At 36.8% G+C, this 14027-nt stretch overlaps 1 protein-coding gene across 4 annotated transcripts in view; it reads right to left on the bottom strand.

Annotated features, from left to right (window-relative positions):
* LOC142979695 (uncharacterized) overlaps window positions 1-13670 on the bottom strand; it is a 397988-nt gene extending 384318 nt beyond the window's left edge. For all 4 annotated transcript variants that reach the window (XM_076124778.1, XM_076124777.1, XM_076124776.1 and 1 more), the window contains exon 1: window positions 13357-13670. The gene's annotated coding sequence lies outside the window, so the exon portion shown is untranslated. The remainder of the gene's footprint in view (window positions 1-13356) is intronic.
* Window positions 13671-14027: the final 357 nt, after the last annotated feature.

Genomic DNA, 14027 nt, shown 5'->3' with positions numbered 1-14027 from the left:
AACACAGCATCAACACACATCACAGCGGTAATCACAAATTATTCTCATATAAAGAAATGATTTGAATAAATCTGTAATATGTAAGTATGTTGTGATCATAATCATAAATCATATGGAATTTACGATTATTGCCAAGCATTTCTATTTATCCGGCATTCTTCAGACATGAAAATTACAAGCATAATCTTTCATAAAGCGACGTTTCAAACGACGACTCATTTCCATACCGTCACGTCTTATAAATTAAAAGAAACAATTTGCGCGTTAATCAATAAAGTGCAAGAAAGAACTAGGTAAGTAAGTGTATGAACACGTGTGCAGGAATATGTGAGTTAGCGGTGCTTTACTCAGAGGAAGGACTATTTATACGTGTCCGTTACTCCTCCCCCTCACGCAGTAGTTTCAACACAAAGAAGCTTTTGAACGAAAGCAGCATGAACATTTCAGGTTTGTAATTATGACGCACACCATCTCTTACATAGAATTAAGTAATTCCCAGATCCCAAGTAGGGTAAAGTACAATAGCCCGGAGTTTCGTATCGTACCCGTTAAATGGCAATAGGTTAGCTCTTTTTTACATGGTAATATTGTTAATGACAAAAAGCTAAAACAGGTGTGACGTTGTACGAATTTATTTTAATAAGGTAAGTGTAAGACTACTAAGTTAAGTGTTTTTGTATAAAAGCTAAGTATGTTTTTCAGTTCATTTCCGTGCGGGAAAGTCGAGCAGTAAACAATAAGCATGAGGGCATGTGGGCGTGTGGGCACCTGCGCGTGCGACGACCTTGCACCTTGCGCGGGCTCCTCGCCACGACGCCAACACCCGCCGCACTCACTACTCGCTCTAGCTATGAACTCTGTCTAGGGTTGACCCAGGCTAATCATTTCCTGGACATTTCTGGAGTCACGGACGGAATCAGAGTTTTGGTCTCCGATCCGAGACAATACTAAGTAGGTAGGTATCATCTAGAACTACAGGTTGATGAAAACAAGAAAAAAATTGTTTGACTTTTGCAGACGTAGTATCTTAACTTTTTGAAAAGAAGTAGTTTTTTCAAATTCCGGGACAGCAAAGTATAATTACTGTACACAGGACAAGATGCATAATTGCGGGACAATCCCGGAAATCCCGGCCACCTGGCAACCCTAACTCTCCCAGTCATATCGCGACTGTATGACAAACATGATTGTACGTGATGGAATGATCCTCACATAACTAAATAGCAATGATGTATTACTTTGACGATGTTTGCATTGAAGCGATAGATCGATATTTTATTTAAGTTTATTACTAGACTGTAGACTTGTTGTTCGAGGGGATAAGGTTATAAGAACCTGAATCAGCAGTAAAGCACTTTAAGAAATTGTTAAGTATTTTTTCGTTTGGAAATCATTTTCTTTTTCAAGAATTCTATTATTCGTACATTTTAACGATGTTCGTAATGATGTAAGAATAACAAAATGGTGAGTTCTGTGAAAGTAGTGCGTCGTGCATGCATGTAATTGGCATGAGCACAATAAGCTCGCATGCTCGCTATCATTACTTGTTCAATTTCTGAAAACGTTGTGTTTATGTTGTTGACATGCCTTGTTCATTAACAGAATATGCATTAGTTAGATAAATGATACAGTCTTAAACTTTCAGGATTTACAAGAACAGTTACTACGCGAGATAAAGCTTTGAATAACTTTAACAATACGAATGCTAAACAACATGTAGGTAGGTACCTATTTTTTATCACCCGATATCATCATTTTTTGCTCCCAACTGCCAGATTTTTTCCACATTTCATATAGTTCAATCGATTAACTATTAGAATAGATAAAAACTCGTATAGTAAGAATATACGATTCGCAACAGGCCATTTTATTTCATCCAATTATATTGAATGTTGGAGCTTCACAATAGCGTCGGTAATCGTATAATTGGTTTGACCTCCGCCAGAGCCTCCGCATCACTACCACTTACGAAATAGTACCAGAGAGAGGCGAGTTAAGCACTTGTAAAATATATGTAACGTACTTTAAAACTACCTCAGTGATTTGTATAGTGTAAATCAAAAATCACATATATTCATAATAATATCAGGCCTTTTTCAGGATAGGCAGAGACCAAAATACACTTGCTTATATCCCTTTCCTAACTTACATCTATAAATCTTGTCTGACAGGACCGACAGTTACGAGTATGACGCGATACAAGATTATAAGGAAAAACGTATTCAGATGATACAGAATTCTGTATTAAAAAGATCTTGCCCAGATTAGCATTTACTTGATGAATAGCAGAAAACTAGCTCTTTTTACATGAGAATCAATAATTGTGATTAGATGCATGTGTAATAGTGTGCTAGGATGATGCGTGGAGGTTTATAACATTTAGTTTAACAGCGCAAGTGGTTAGATCTCGTAGTAAAATCACGTCAGTTGTAAAGCGGCGGATAATGGCCACACCATCACGCTATTGATTGAAATAATTGCGTACACTCTCAAGTCTCAAGTATACAGAATATTGTAGAATGCGTTCAGTTCAGTTTCCTGCTATAAAGGAGGATTTGTCGTTAACAGGCAGACGTATAGATAGTCACTCGTTAAACGTATCAAGTTTCATAGCTTTCAAGAAAGTCTTATTTATTTTGATTGCTTTTCAGTAATTTAGGATGCACGTAAAATGAATGTTCTTACTTACAAAAAAAGAGTAATACTTGCTTGCCTACGAAAGGTTTTGTACTATTATGTATGGTACCCTAAATAGTATTAATTGAGCTCTTGGGGGTATTCCATTACATTTTACTTAAAATTAACCTCTCTTCGCTCCGTATAAAGAGAATTGATACATGCTTAGGCTAGTTAAAACTTAGTTAAACTATCTTTGTATTTACAAATTTATTCTAGTCACTGACATAACATGGAACTTACCATGTAGGTATGGTACACTCAGAGGTCAGTTGACCATCTGTTTTTGTTGAACAAAGCTCTAAGTTAACGGTGTGCGCTAACACACGTGTCGTGTGTAATAGTTATCACAGAACATTAGGTGAGGCCTGCGAGCGCAGTGTGGAGGCAACACTAGTCACGACTGTGTGACTGATGAGATGATACACAACGGTTCACAGCTCAAACATCACAAACAGGTTACACTGACCATACGCATGGTACAACATTAATATTACCATAATGGAAACTTTAATTGTAAAAATAGCCTAAATAACAATATTTCAATCTGGCAAAATAATACTTCTCCTTTTAATTTTCATGAGGTTCTGTTTTCAGATTCATAACTTTTAGACTCTCGCGTTGCATGTTTAATGTAGGTACATAATAGAATACGGGAATTAACGCGAACACGCATTTTACCTTATAATGCCTAACGTTTCGGCGCAGGTTGCACTCGCCGAGGTCGCAGGCTGACTAATAACATATTCTTTGAAAGGACTATGGGCAAAAATGTATGGGCTCCGTCCCCACCTACCAACAAACATGGAACTGATACCAACGTGTTCATAAAGTGCCCCCTATTTAATTAAAATCCTTTGTTTTTGATATATCAGTGGGAATATATATGTAAAAAAAAAAAAACCATTTGTAATTATTAGTTAACGTATATTTTTATTTTACATTTGTAAGTTATTTTAACATTATTGTTATATTACAGTACTAACTCATATGTATAATAATGTCCTCCTAGCCGATATACGGCTACGGCGGTCAGTTTCATTGAAACTGGCCATCTGTGCCGGACTTTGTTTATAGTGTCCAAGTGTGTGCACAATACACAGGTACACTCTCTATTCCATCACTCTCATAGTTTGGTGGGACGGATAACCGACACGACCAGTGAGAGGTCAGGCGCAGGACCGACGCCTTTACGTGCTTTCCGAGACACGGAGGTCTTCGACCTCAACTTCCTAACTCCGGGCAATCTCTAGGAAATTCTTAACAGAAAATCTCAGAAAAGACTGTTTGGCCCGACCCAGGATTCGAACCCGAGACCTCTCGCACCGCAGTCGCATATACTACCGACCGCGCCACAGAGGCACTCATATGTATATACTTATATCATTTCCATTATATGGTTAATACATGTTATTGATTTCATATTTCAATAATTATTTTTACTCGTCAATTATAATGCTGTCTAACAGATGCGCTGGCAGATTAAAATCTGATCAGATCTAAAATCGTGGGTTGGAGAGCGGGGGGAGGGGGTTATTTTGTACCCAGCTATCTTTATGTGCATGCGGCGTCCGCCGCTGTGCACTAATTAATAAATAAATGAGCATGTATTTTGGAATTAGTCGTCAATAATACGTTAACGAGATATTTGTTTAAACGTAAGATACTATGAGAACCCCATGCATTTGGGCAATGTCGCCATAGTATAAAAATATCGTCTTGCCAAGATATATCAATTGAGCTACATTTCATTTTTGTTGATGGGTGGGGACGATTCCGCCCATAGTCCTTTAAATCAATGCAGTTATAAAGAAAATTAACGTCAAATTGGACAAGACTATGATTTTAAAAAAATGACTTGGCATAAACGTTACCCATTATCTAGTCCTTACAACACATTGTCATATTCACAATTTCGCAAATGGATAAGAGTACACGTGGTAGAAACTCGGTATTTACTACATACTACTTCCATTGGTTAAAATTTTCATTTTTGTTCAAAACGCAAATCCTTAACAACAACCGAAATCGTTCACGATTCGATTAGTGTGTAATATTTTGGCCTATTACAATTAGTTCCAGCCTCAATCAGAGTGGTGTATAGCTCGGAACATTCCAGAACAATATCCTCGCACCCTTCACGCGAACCACCAGTGTGTTGTTGAATGTTGTTCATCAGGCAATTACCTCACATCTATATATTACGATCTGTTCCGCTCGTCAAATAACTAGCTATATGGAGATTAGAAGCTCCTGAACACAAGTTATAATAACTATCGACCTCAAGAAATAAATTAATTTTGCGGCTGAATCTTCGATCCGAAAATGCCTAATTAGTATTTGTATTTTGTAAAAAGACAACTCCCGCACTAACAATTGCTCTTGTGTCGCGGGGACTTTTACAAACATACAAACAACGGACACAAAGTACAATCAGACTTGAAACAAGTATTTGTGGATCGCACAAATAATTGTTTCGTGCGGGAATCGACCTCTCGACGCAATGGCATCGACATGGCGAGCTTAACCACTGCGCCATAGAGGCAGTTAAAATAAATTGATGTTGTCACTTTAAGTTGTATAAATTACCTATCTTGTTGGTTAGACATAACTTGAATTGTCGATAAAGTGTAAATACTAAACTTAACTTTTTATCTACCTAATTGAATTCTAAAGTCACATTTAATTCATTAATCACTTTAAGTGATGAGAAAGCATAGTATTCGTAAAACGATTTATGAAGTTTATCAAAACTTTTTGTTTCTTTAATAGATAATTTTCAGTTATGAAATATGAAGAATGAATGTCCAAACTATTTTCAATTTAAAGGAACATATAAGTCTTGTGTTATGTCTTTATTGTAGTGATAGAAATCATATTTAGTGTCACTTTAAATTGAGTGCCGTTTGCTCTTTCTTAATTGCTAGCATTAAAACGACATGTCATAACTCATAATACATCAATTAATTCAACAATATAAAACTTGGAGATGAGCACTCACACAGACTAGATACGGAAATATCCAATTACTAACTAGTATCACATCTTGGTACTTATTGGTCTTGCTATAAACATCGCTCAATAGCGCGATTCTGTACAGTCGGTACTTTCGAGTATCGAGAATTTGACATTTAAAACGTATCGCAAAATTAGTTTCTACGACGCCCGCTAGAGGCGCTGAACCGATTGTCATACAAAATTTCTCGATAGCTAGCCGGTTGTCGATGCTCGATAGTTGTACAGATACGCGCTACAGGTAGGCAGGTACTTGTATCTGGTACTCACGGTACTGACCACTAAACCTAGCGCTAATGGAGTTTCTCTGTACACTGCACACTCGACCACCACGACCATGCTCATTTACTTTATTGTTTCTTGATATTTTGTTATTTTATTCAGTAGGTACCTACTTAGCTTTCGCATTCAGATATTAATTAAGTGAAGTTTTGTCATTTCCGCTTCATATAAATCTATATGTATACCTACTTAATTATTAATTTACTATTACTAATGCGAAAGTTTGGATGTTTTTTACTATCACACCGAAACTACTACAGCGAAATTGTTGTATTCTGAGTGTTGTTAACTATGTAGGTAATATAAAATAAACTAGAATCAAGAAGATAATTCAGTGAAACAGCTACAAACCCAAAAGATTTATGTACCTACGTCTTAATGGCAAGGTATTTGCGCTTACTATGCGAGCAAATGAAATAACGAAATAACATTACCTGTTTAATTGCACATACATAGTTATGTGAGAAAACATTCTTGTATCACTTGTACTTAGAGCAGAACATGTTATTTGTACACATAAATGCCTACTTATCGTATACTTATAACCAATTATTTGCAAACATAGAGTCGTTTAAATCAATACACTGATCACCCACATGCGTCAATAATTACATAGCTAGATTTTTTTCGTCACATAAGCTTTACGAACTGCCATAAACCTGTGAGATCGCGTATTCGTGCGAATAAGGAGAATTAATATTAGTTTCTAATCACACTGTCGGCTATATATTTTTTGTGTTCTATGAAATATATAAAAAGTATGAGTGTCTTTAAGTACGCTTATTACTAAAGCTCTCCAGGAAGTCCGAGGATAAACCTTTTAATAGCATAAAGATATAATTATGTCCGTATTAAAAGCACCACATTATGTAACATTACACATAATTCAGTTCTTATGATAACAATATAATGGCACAGTTTATCGCTGGCCGAGTAGGGAAGTAGCTCGGCAACTATGAAGTGCAGCCAGCAACGGAAGCATGCGTTACAAAGTAGTCGCCCGGCATGGAGATAATTCGCGCTATTAGGATTATTGTCGCGCTGTGACGTCATAAGTGATGATCATTAAACTTCTTGTATGATTGGGTTCAGTCATCTAGCTACATGCTTTCATAAGTGCAGGCGGCTTCCAACAGCTATGAAAGCTTTTAGTACTTATAATGATCACTAACTGCACGAAGAATTACTCTTATGCCGACCACGGACTGAAGGTAGGTAAGTACTAAGACTGCAAATGAAATCTAGAGTTTTGGACAATTCTCGGTTCAGGTTAAAAATTGAACCATTGATTTCTCTTCGGAAGATCTAAACAATTTTCCGGAACATATAAATACCTACCTGCCTAAGTTTACAGGGTTAACCTACAAGATTATGATTACATTCCGCGTCTTAATCCTAAGTATCTGATGTCATCGTTCAAGTTTAACGTTTGATGTAAGCCTCTGTATGTAAGTAACAATAAGCATTCACAGTTTGTAAGTAAATGACTCATATAATTCCGATAAGAGATGCCACTATAATGACTTTCTTATGAACGAGGTATCGATTCAATGACAACGTTTATGAACAATTTGACCGCCGTATCTTATCATTTTAATGACACAAATTAATAATGTATTTTTTTCGACAGATGATTAGTCTTGAGTCCCAGATATGAACTATCAATTACTGTGAGATATTCATTACCCAAATTAATCACACAGTTTAGTCGTCAAAACATTTTTAACAAATTCACTTTCGCGTATTTGTTAAAAATGTCACGTAATCAAAATGTTATGTGCCATTTTAATATAATATATCAAACCTATCGAAATCCGTTATGTACATTGAAATATAAGTTTCGCGAGAGCTTAAAGCCATTTATCTTAGTATTAGAGTCATGTAGTGGTAGAGAGTTAGGTTAAAAGTTCATGTTAATTAATATGCATGTACCTAACGTTACAGAACACTTGATAAACCTTGTCTATTAATTATAATACCGCTCAGTTCACAGCACTCAACGGAACTTTGACAACACAATATCTACATACCTAGCACATAATATACGTGATGTACATATCATCTACATATTACCGTATTAGTACGTAGTACCGTATTTTATAGTCACGTAGCTGCCCTCAATAATAAACAGCGCTATCTACAAAGCTATTATCAATAAAGCTAAATACAATTTCAGTAATTTACAATGTTACGTTTAGTTCTGTAAGGTTTGTACTAGAATGTGTTCTTAAAATCCCAAAATAAAATCTAAATTAACTCGACAGACGGCTAACTTGAGCAAGGGTAGATTATTACCTTTTAAGTTAAGGTGAATTCGTTTAAATAAGCGTAGAAACTCTCATTTGCTTATTTTATCACTGTGTAGTGCGTTAATTATACCCGATTCAGTGAGTATGAATTTCGCAAATGGCTAGATCATTTTCACGATTACTTTCAAATGACCAATACATCTCAAGACCAAAGCTAGAAAATCTCGAGAGCTCTAACCACTTGCTAACTGTGTGTATGAAGGCGGCGTTACCATAATGTACCGACATTACATGATAACGTAACAAGGCGGTGGTTAGCGTGATGTCTCGCAGATGGCGAACATTTGCCCGGACACCGCTGTTCGCTGACATCGCACTAAATGACACTAATCAGTGGCCGAGTGGCACTTTGTAGTGCCGTGATAGTGCCACGTCACGCGGCGTCACTCGGCGCCGGCGCAACACATTTGACTAGATTATAGAGAGGCTCTAATGCTCTGGAACGAGTGAAGTGCTTTCCAAGTCATCTGATGTACTTACTAGGAGATTGCTGCGGGCGTTATGGAGATGAAATGATAGAATTTACTGATCTTATACCTGTGAATAATGGACTTCCATTTGAAAAGAAATGTATAAATACAGAGAATTTAATACTGCCGTCGTAAATGTAAACACAGTAACTTAAGTTACTGTGTTTATAGTTTGTTTAGTTCTTTGGAATCAGGAGACCGCGGGCTATTTGAGAAAGTTTTCGGTTTGTTTGTACGATGGATAGTTACCGAAATACATTAAATAAAAACACAGTATTTTTACAAAAAAAAACATTTTTTTTAATAAAAAATACAGTATCTGTGTTATTTTAAATTAAATAACAGTATCTCACTACTAACTGTGTTTTTTTAACGTGAATAGATTTACTTTTTTTTTATTTTGCTTGATTATAACACGGCTTCTTCAGTTACTGTGATTGCGTATAAAATATTGTTCAAAGATAAACAACAAATACTTGAATAAATCACAGTATCTCATTTACTGTATTACTGATTTTATACGTATTTCTAAGAAACATAGTTATAACACAGTATGTACATACTTACTGTGTCGTAGTTCTCCTAATGTTAATATCTTTACAAAGTTACAACACAGTACCTAATAGGTAAAACTTGGTTACAACACAGTAACCGTTGAGTTACCGTGTTGTAACTTAAAAAAGAAAAATATATTATATTATTACCGTAGCTTAAAACACATTATCTAATTTTATTATTTATACAATAATAATATACTAGATATAATATATATACAGAATCAAAGATTTAACTATATACTAACATTAAAAGTTGCATGAAATAATATACAATAATTAGTATCTTCATGAGAGCAAAAATTAACCATTAAACTTCAACCGCGTTTTTCTCAAAACGCATATTTTGAAGTTACTGTGTGCAAGAATATACCTGTACGAGAATGATGGTCAGTTACCTTTGCACAAGTTGTAAACATCGCTTCTCGGTGTTTCTTTATAAAACACAAATCATACAAACACAATACATCAAATGTTTTGTACGAAAATTACCTACTACCTGGGATGTGTAAGGTAACTATAGGGCGTGGAGCGAAAACATAATTTTCATAGCTTCAAACAAAAGTAATTTTCAATCAATGGCACTAGTGAATGCAATCCCGATCTCGCGGGATCCCGATCTCGCGAGATCCCGTGTATTTTTTCGGGATCAATCCCGAAGCATAATATGACGAGATCCCGTTCGGGATTGTCGGAGAGGGCATTTTCAGCAGCTGGCTACATTGCAATAGACTTAAGATGCCGATTAGAAGCTCGTACTATTGATACACTTTGTATTTTAAGAGGCTACTTTCAAAATGCCATGTGATTACTTTTTATTTTGATCTCCTGGAGCTACACCTACTTTTTTGATTATGTTCATGTTATTACACCTGTTAATTATGTTACGTTGTCAGTAATATTCAAAAATAAAGGCTTTTATTTTCTTTCAAATAATAATTTATTGCATTCACCACACTATCACACACATATTACATTAAACAAGCCGTTCGAATTGTATTATTTTTACTAACTAGACGGGATCCCGAAAATCTCGGGATCCCGCGGGATTGATATTTCTGATCGCGAGGGATCTCGAGTTGACGATCTCGAGTCGGGATTGCATTCCCTAAATGGCACTTTGTTGGGTAGTTCCCAACTACTTATCTTAATTATTATATCTATTTGGTAGAAGATTAGCGATCAACTCCCAGAGCTCTGTTATATCCCTGTCAGTTAACTAGGACACGGATAAAGGCAGTGTTCAGTATTTAAGTGCTCGTTCAAAGCCCGAACTAGGTTTATTATTATTGTGAGTGGAGTGTTGAGACTGCACTCAATGGCTACGAGCTCTGCTATTGGTTACACTCTAACATTATAGCTTCTCAATAGATTGTGAAGCGATAGATAAATGTTGGGCCGAAGCTGTCCAGAATACGGTGACTGCTAATGACTGGATAAATGAATAATAATATATTTTTGAGATATTCGAGTGTGAAAGACAGTTGCGGTACTTCTATACTAGAAAGTATTTATGACTTAGCAAAAGAGTAGTTGATTTGACTCGTGGCCGAAAATGTAAATGTGTAGGCTCCAAGTTTAATATTTTGAGATATGTATGTAACTCGTACGGAGTATCTACCCACCTACCTAGATAATAATATCATTATATCGAGTAAGTCACAAATTTTCCGGATATTCCTACCCAAAAAATGAGTTGTTCCGGTCTGATCCCCCAAACCGATCCACTACCAATTAATATTATTTTTTAATTCCGGTCTGATCCCCTTCCTATATTTAATGGATAAGTACAGTCAATAAAAAACAGATGTTATTCACTACTTTATAAAAAAAAAATGTAAAGAGAAGTTCAAAGGTTTTTGGATATAAACGTTTGTTAGTCGATTACTGTTGGGTTATTTTAAGAGACGCTGATCAAAATCAGTTTAAAAAAAAAGAGTGACCTGTGCCATTTTTGAGTTTTTGTGAGTCTCATACAAAAAAGTTTTGGTAAAAATATGGTATTTTTATACATTTTTAAGTGTAGGTATTACATTATATATCTCAAAAAGTTGACGGACTTCAGTATATAACTTAGGGTTTATAATCCTATCGATACACATTAGTTTCATCTATGGGTAAAAAGCCTTATAAAGTATCGAGTCAGTTTTTATTTATAGAAATAAAAACTGATTCGAGTTACAATCATCGCAGATTTATATTATTTGGTCTTTTGAAATAGAAGTACTACCTATATAACATTATAACAGTAATCACATTATCGCACAATGATCTTTTGTTAAAACTAGGATTTGAAAAAAAAGATATAATAAAAAAAAATGTAAACATAAATCAAATAACAAACATCAAATTTCAATTATTAAATACTGATATAAAATTATCACAGTAATCATATTCAGTGTAGAAATAAGACTAATACAGTCTCATTAATAACCGATTTCTCAGAACGACATCACGAACTTAACTCATCAATGATTGGTTACTTTGGAATCAATAGACAATACATTCACACACCAACAGCCTATTTCGCAGGTAAATATATTACAAAAGCTTCAGACTTTGCCGCAACGATGCCAGAAATAATTATCACTTGCTCTTACGGTGAAGGAAAACATCGTGAGGAAAAGCCTAAAATTTGTTTAATACATTTATTGAGGGCATGCAACGTCCCCTAACCTGTACTCGGCCAGCGTGGTGGACTCAAGACCTAACCCCTCCCCTCGTTTCGGAGGAGACCCTTGCCCTGCAGCGGGACAGTAATGGGTAAAAAAAATAAAACAAATAAATAAATAGGATTCAACTGTTGAGCTAGCCAAAGAAATGAATAAATCTAAATAGACTGCATGTTCCTGAAATACTAAGAAAGATTTGGAGATTTCTGGGTCAAAATGTATAGAGATGAGATTAATAAAAATATATAATATATTAATTCTATAACATAATCTAATAGAACCTGTATACATATTTTGTTATTGACTGTCCTAAAAATGTGATAATAGACAGTCAGGGGATCAGACCGGAATAGAAAATAATTTTAAAATACTAGGGTATCAGTATTGGGGATCCGAACGGAATAACTCCAAAAAATAGGTACCTAGGTTATTATATACCTACATGTACCTACCTATCTAAAACCATACCAGCAAACCTACCTTTGACTTTTTATCGATTTTTTTTCTTTAATCGTAGGTGTTCCAAATATAAAATCAATCTTTACCTCCAGCTTATTGTTTTTAACGTGGGAAAAGTACATAACCTAGTTGATAATTAGGTATTAAACCGAAAACAATTATTTAACTATCGGCACTCGCACTTAGGACTTTCTGACATATTAAAGAATTAGGTATGTAGATACTACACAAATATTTAGTAAGTAGGTATTCGCATCAAAGCTACAAGCTAAGTAGGTAGGTAGGTACCTACCTATTATTAATTGAAAAGTAAAAATGCTATGCTCATGGAACTTTAACGTGTTGTCTTGTTGGTATTACCTACCTACTCGTTTATAAGAAAAAGCTGTTGTTCGCTGCTAGGAGTGGCGACTGTACCGTCTGTAGTCTGTAGCGAGTGCGGCAACAAGTGGCAACAACACGCTGCATCGTTCACGTGCAATTATGGAGATACACTTTTAACCCGCCGCGGTTTTTGCAGACACGTCCGGTGTGCACGCACAAACAACATTCGTGCACTATGTATTTAACAGAATGAAGGCTTTATCTTACATGTTTGAGCGGCTGTTGTAATATATTTTCGTCTGTATCGTTAGGCTTTATGAACCTATGAATTGCAAACGTCATATTTCCCTAATTCTAATTAGAACAGTTTTATAACTACCGACTAGTTTTACAACTAGAAAAGTGACAATCTGTAAGGACGCCAAGTTTTAATCGGTGACGAATTCAATCGAACGTTGCAAAATCCCGCGTCAGTATCTCAACAAACTGGACCGGATTCCTGCGCGGCCCTACCACTAGCAGCTCTACATACACTCCCTGCAGGTGAACCTCAACTGTAACAGGCACTAACAGGCACTAACAGGTAGATAGTTACCGTTGATCCCACGACACAGTCCTGGGCGTGCAGTGGCCGCGGTCAACGCACCGCCGGTTATCTCGTCATCCTGCAGCCGCCAGCAGCAGGCTCGCCTCCTGGCGCCAGTTCACTCACTCACAAGCACACGCACACACTGGTGACGTCACACACGAGTACACCGGCCACTGCTGGACACTCGCGGCCGCGGATTTCGGCGGTTGGTGTTCAAACGGGCGGGACGAGCACAGCGCGGACGCACGTCTCTCGTGAGCGGTCGGCGCGCGCGCACTGGCCCGCCGGCCGCCCCCCGCGCCCGCCGCACCCCCGCGCCCCCGCACAACCTGCTCCGTGCTTTTTGCGTTAAAAGCTCCACAGATAAAAGTAAAATGATTGCGCTCCCACGACGCGGCCGCGCGCGGTGCTGCAGCGCGCACTGCAACCGGTGCATACTGCGATACAATTAATAGGAAGAGCTTTCAATTCTCCCGAGGTCGGGGACTTGCCTTCGTGACCGCGGCTCAGACCTACCAGTCAATCTACAGTAACTATACATTCCGAGTTGTCTGTGAAGTCGTTAACTATAACTGAACTGTTAATGATGATACCCATCTACCTACCTAGTGTAATTTTAATGAGGTGTACTAATCTCAGCTGTCAGAAAGTAGGTGAGATTGCTCAAGCACTAGATG

This window comes from Anticarsia gemmatalis, chromosome 17, assembly GCF_050436995.1.
Source record: "Anticarsia gemmatalis isolate Benzon Research Colony breed Stoneville strain chromosome 17, ilAntGemm2 primary, whole genome shotgun sequence".
NCBI lineage: Eukaryota > Metazoa > Arthropoda > Insecta > Lepidoptera > Erebidae > Anticarsia > Anticarsia gemmatalis.
Note: the sequence above shows the minus strand (reverse complement) of the source record. Positions and strands in the feature narration are given on the sequence as shown.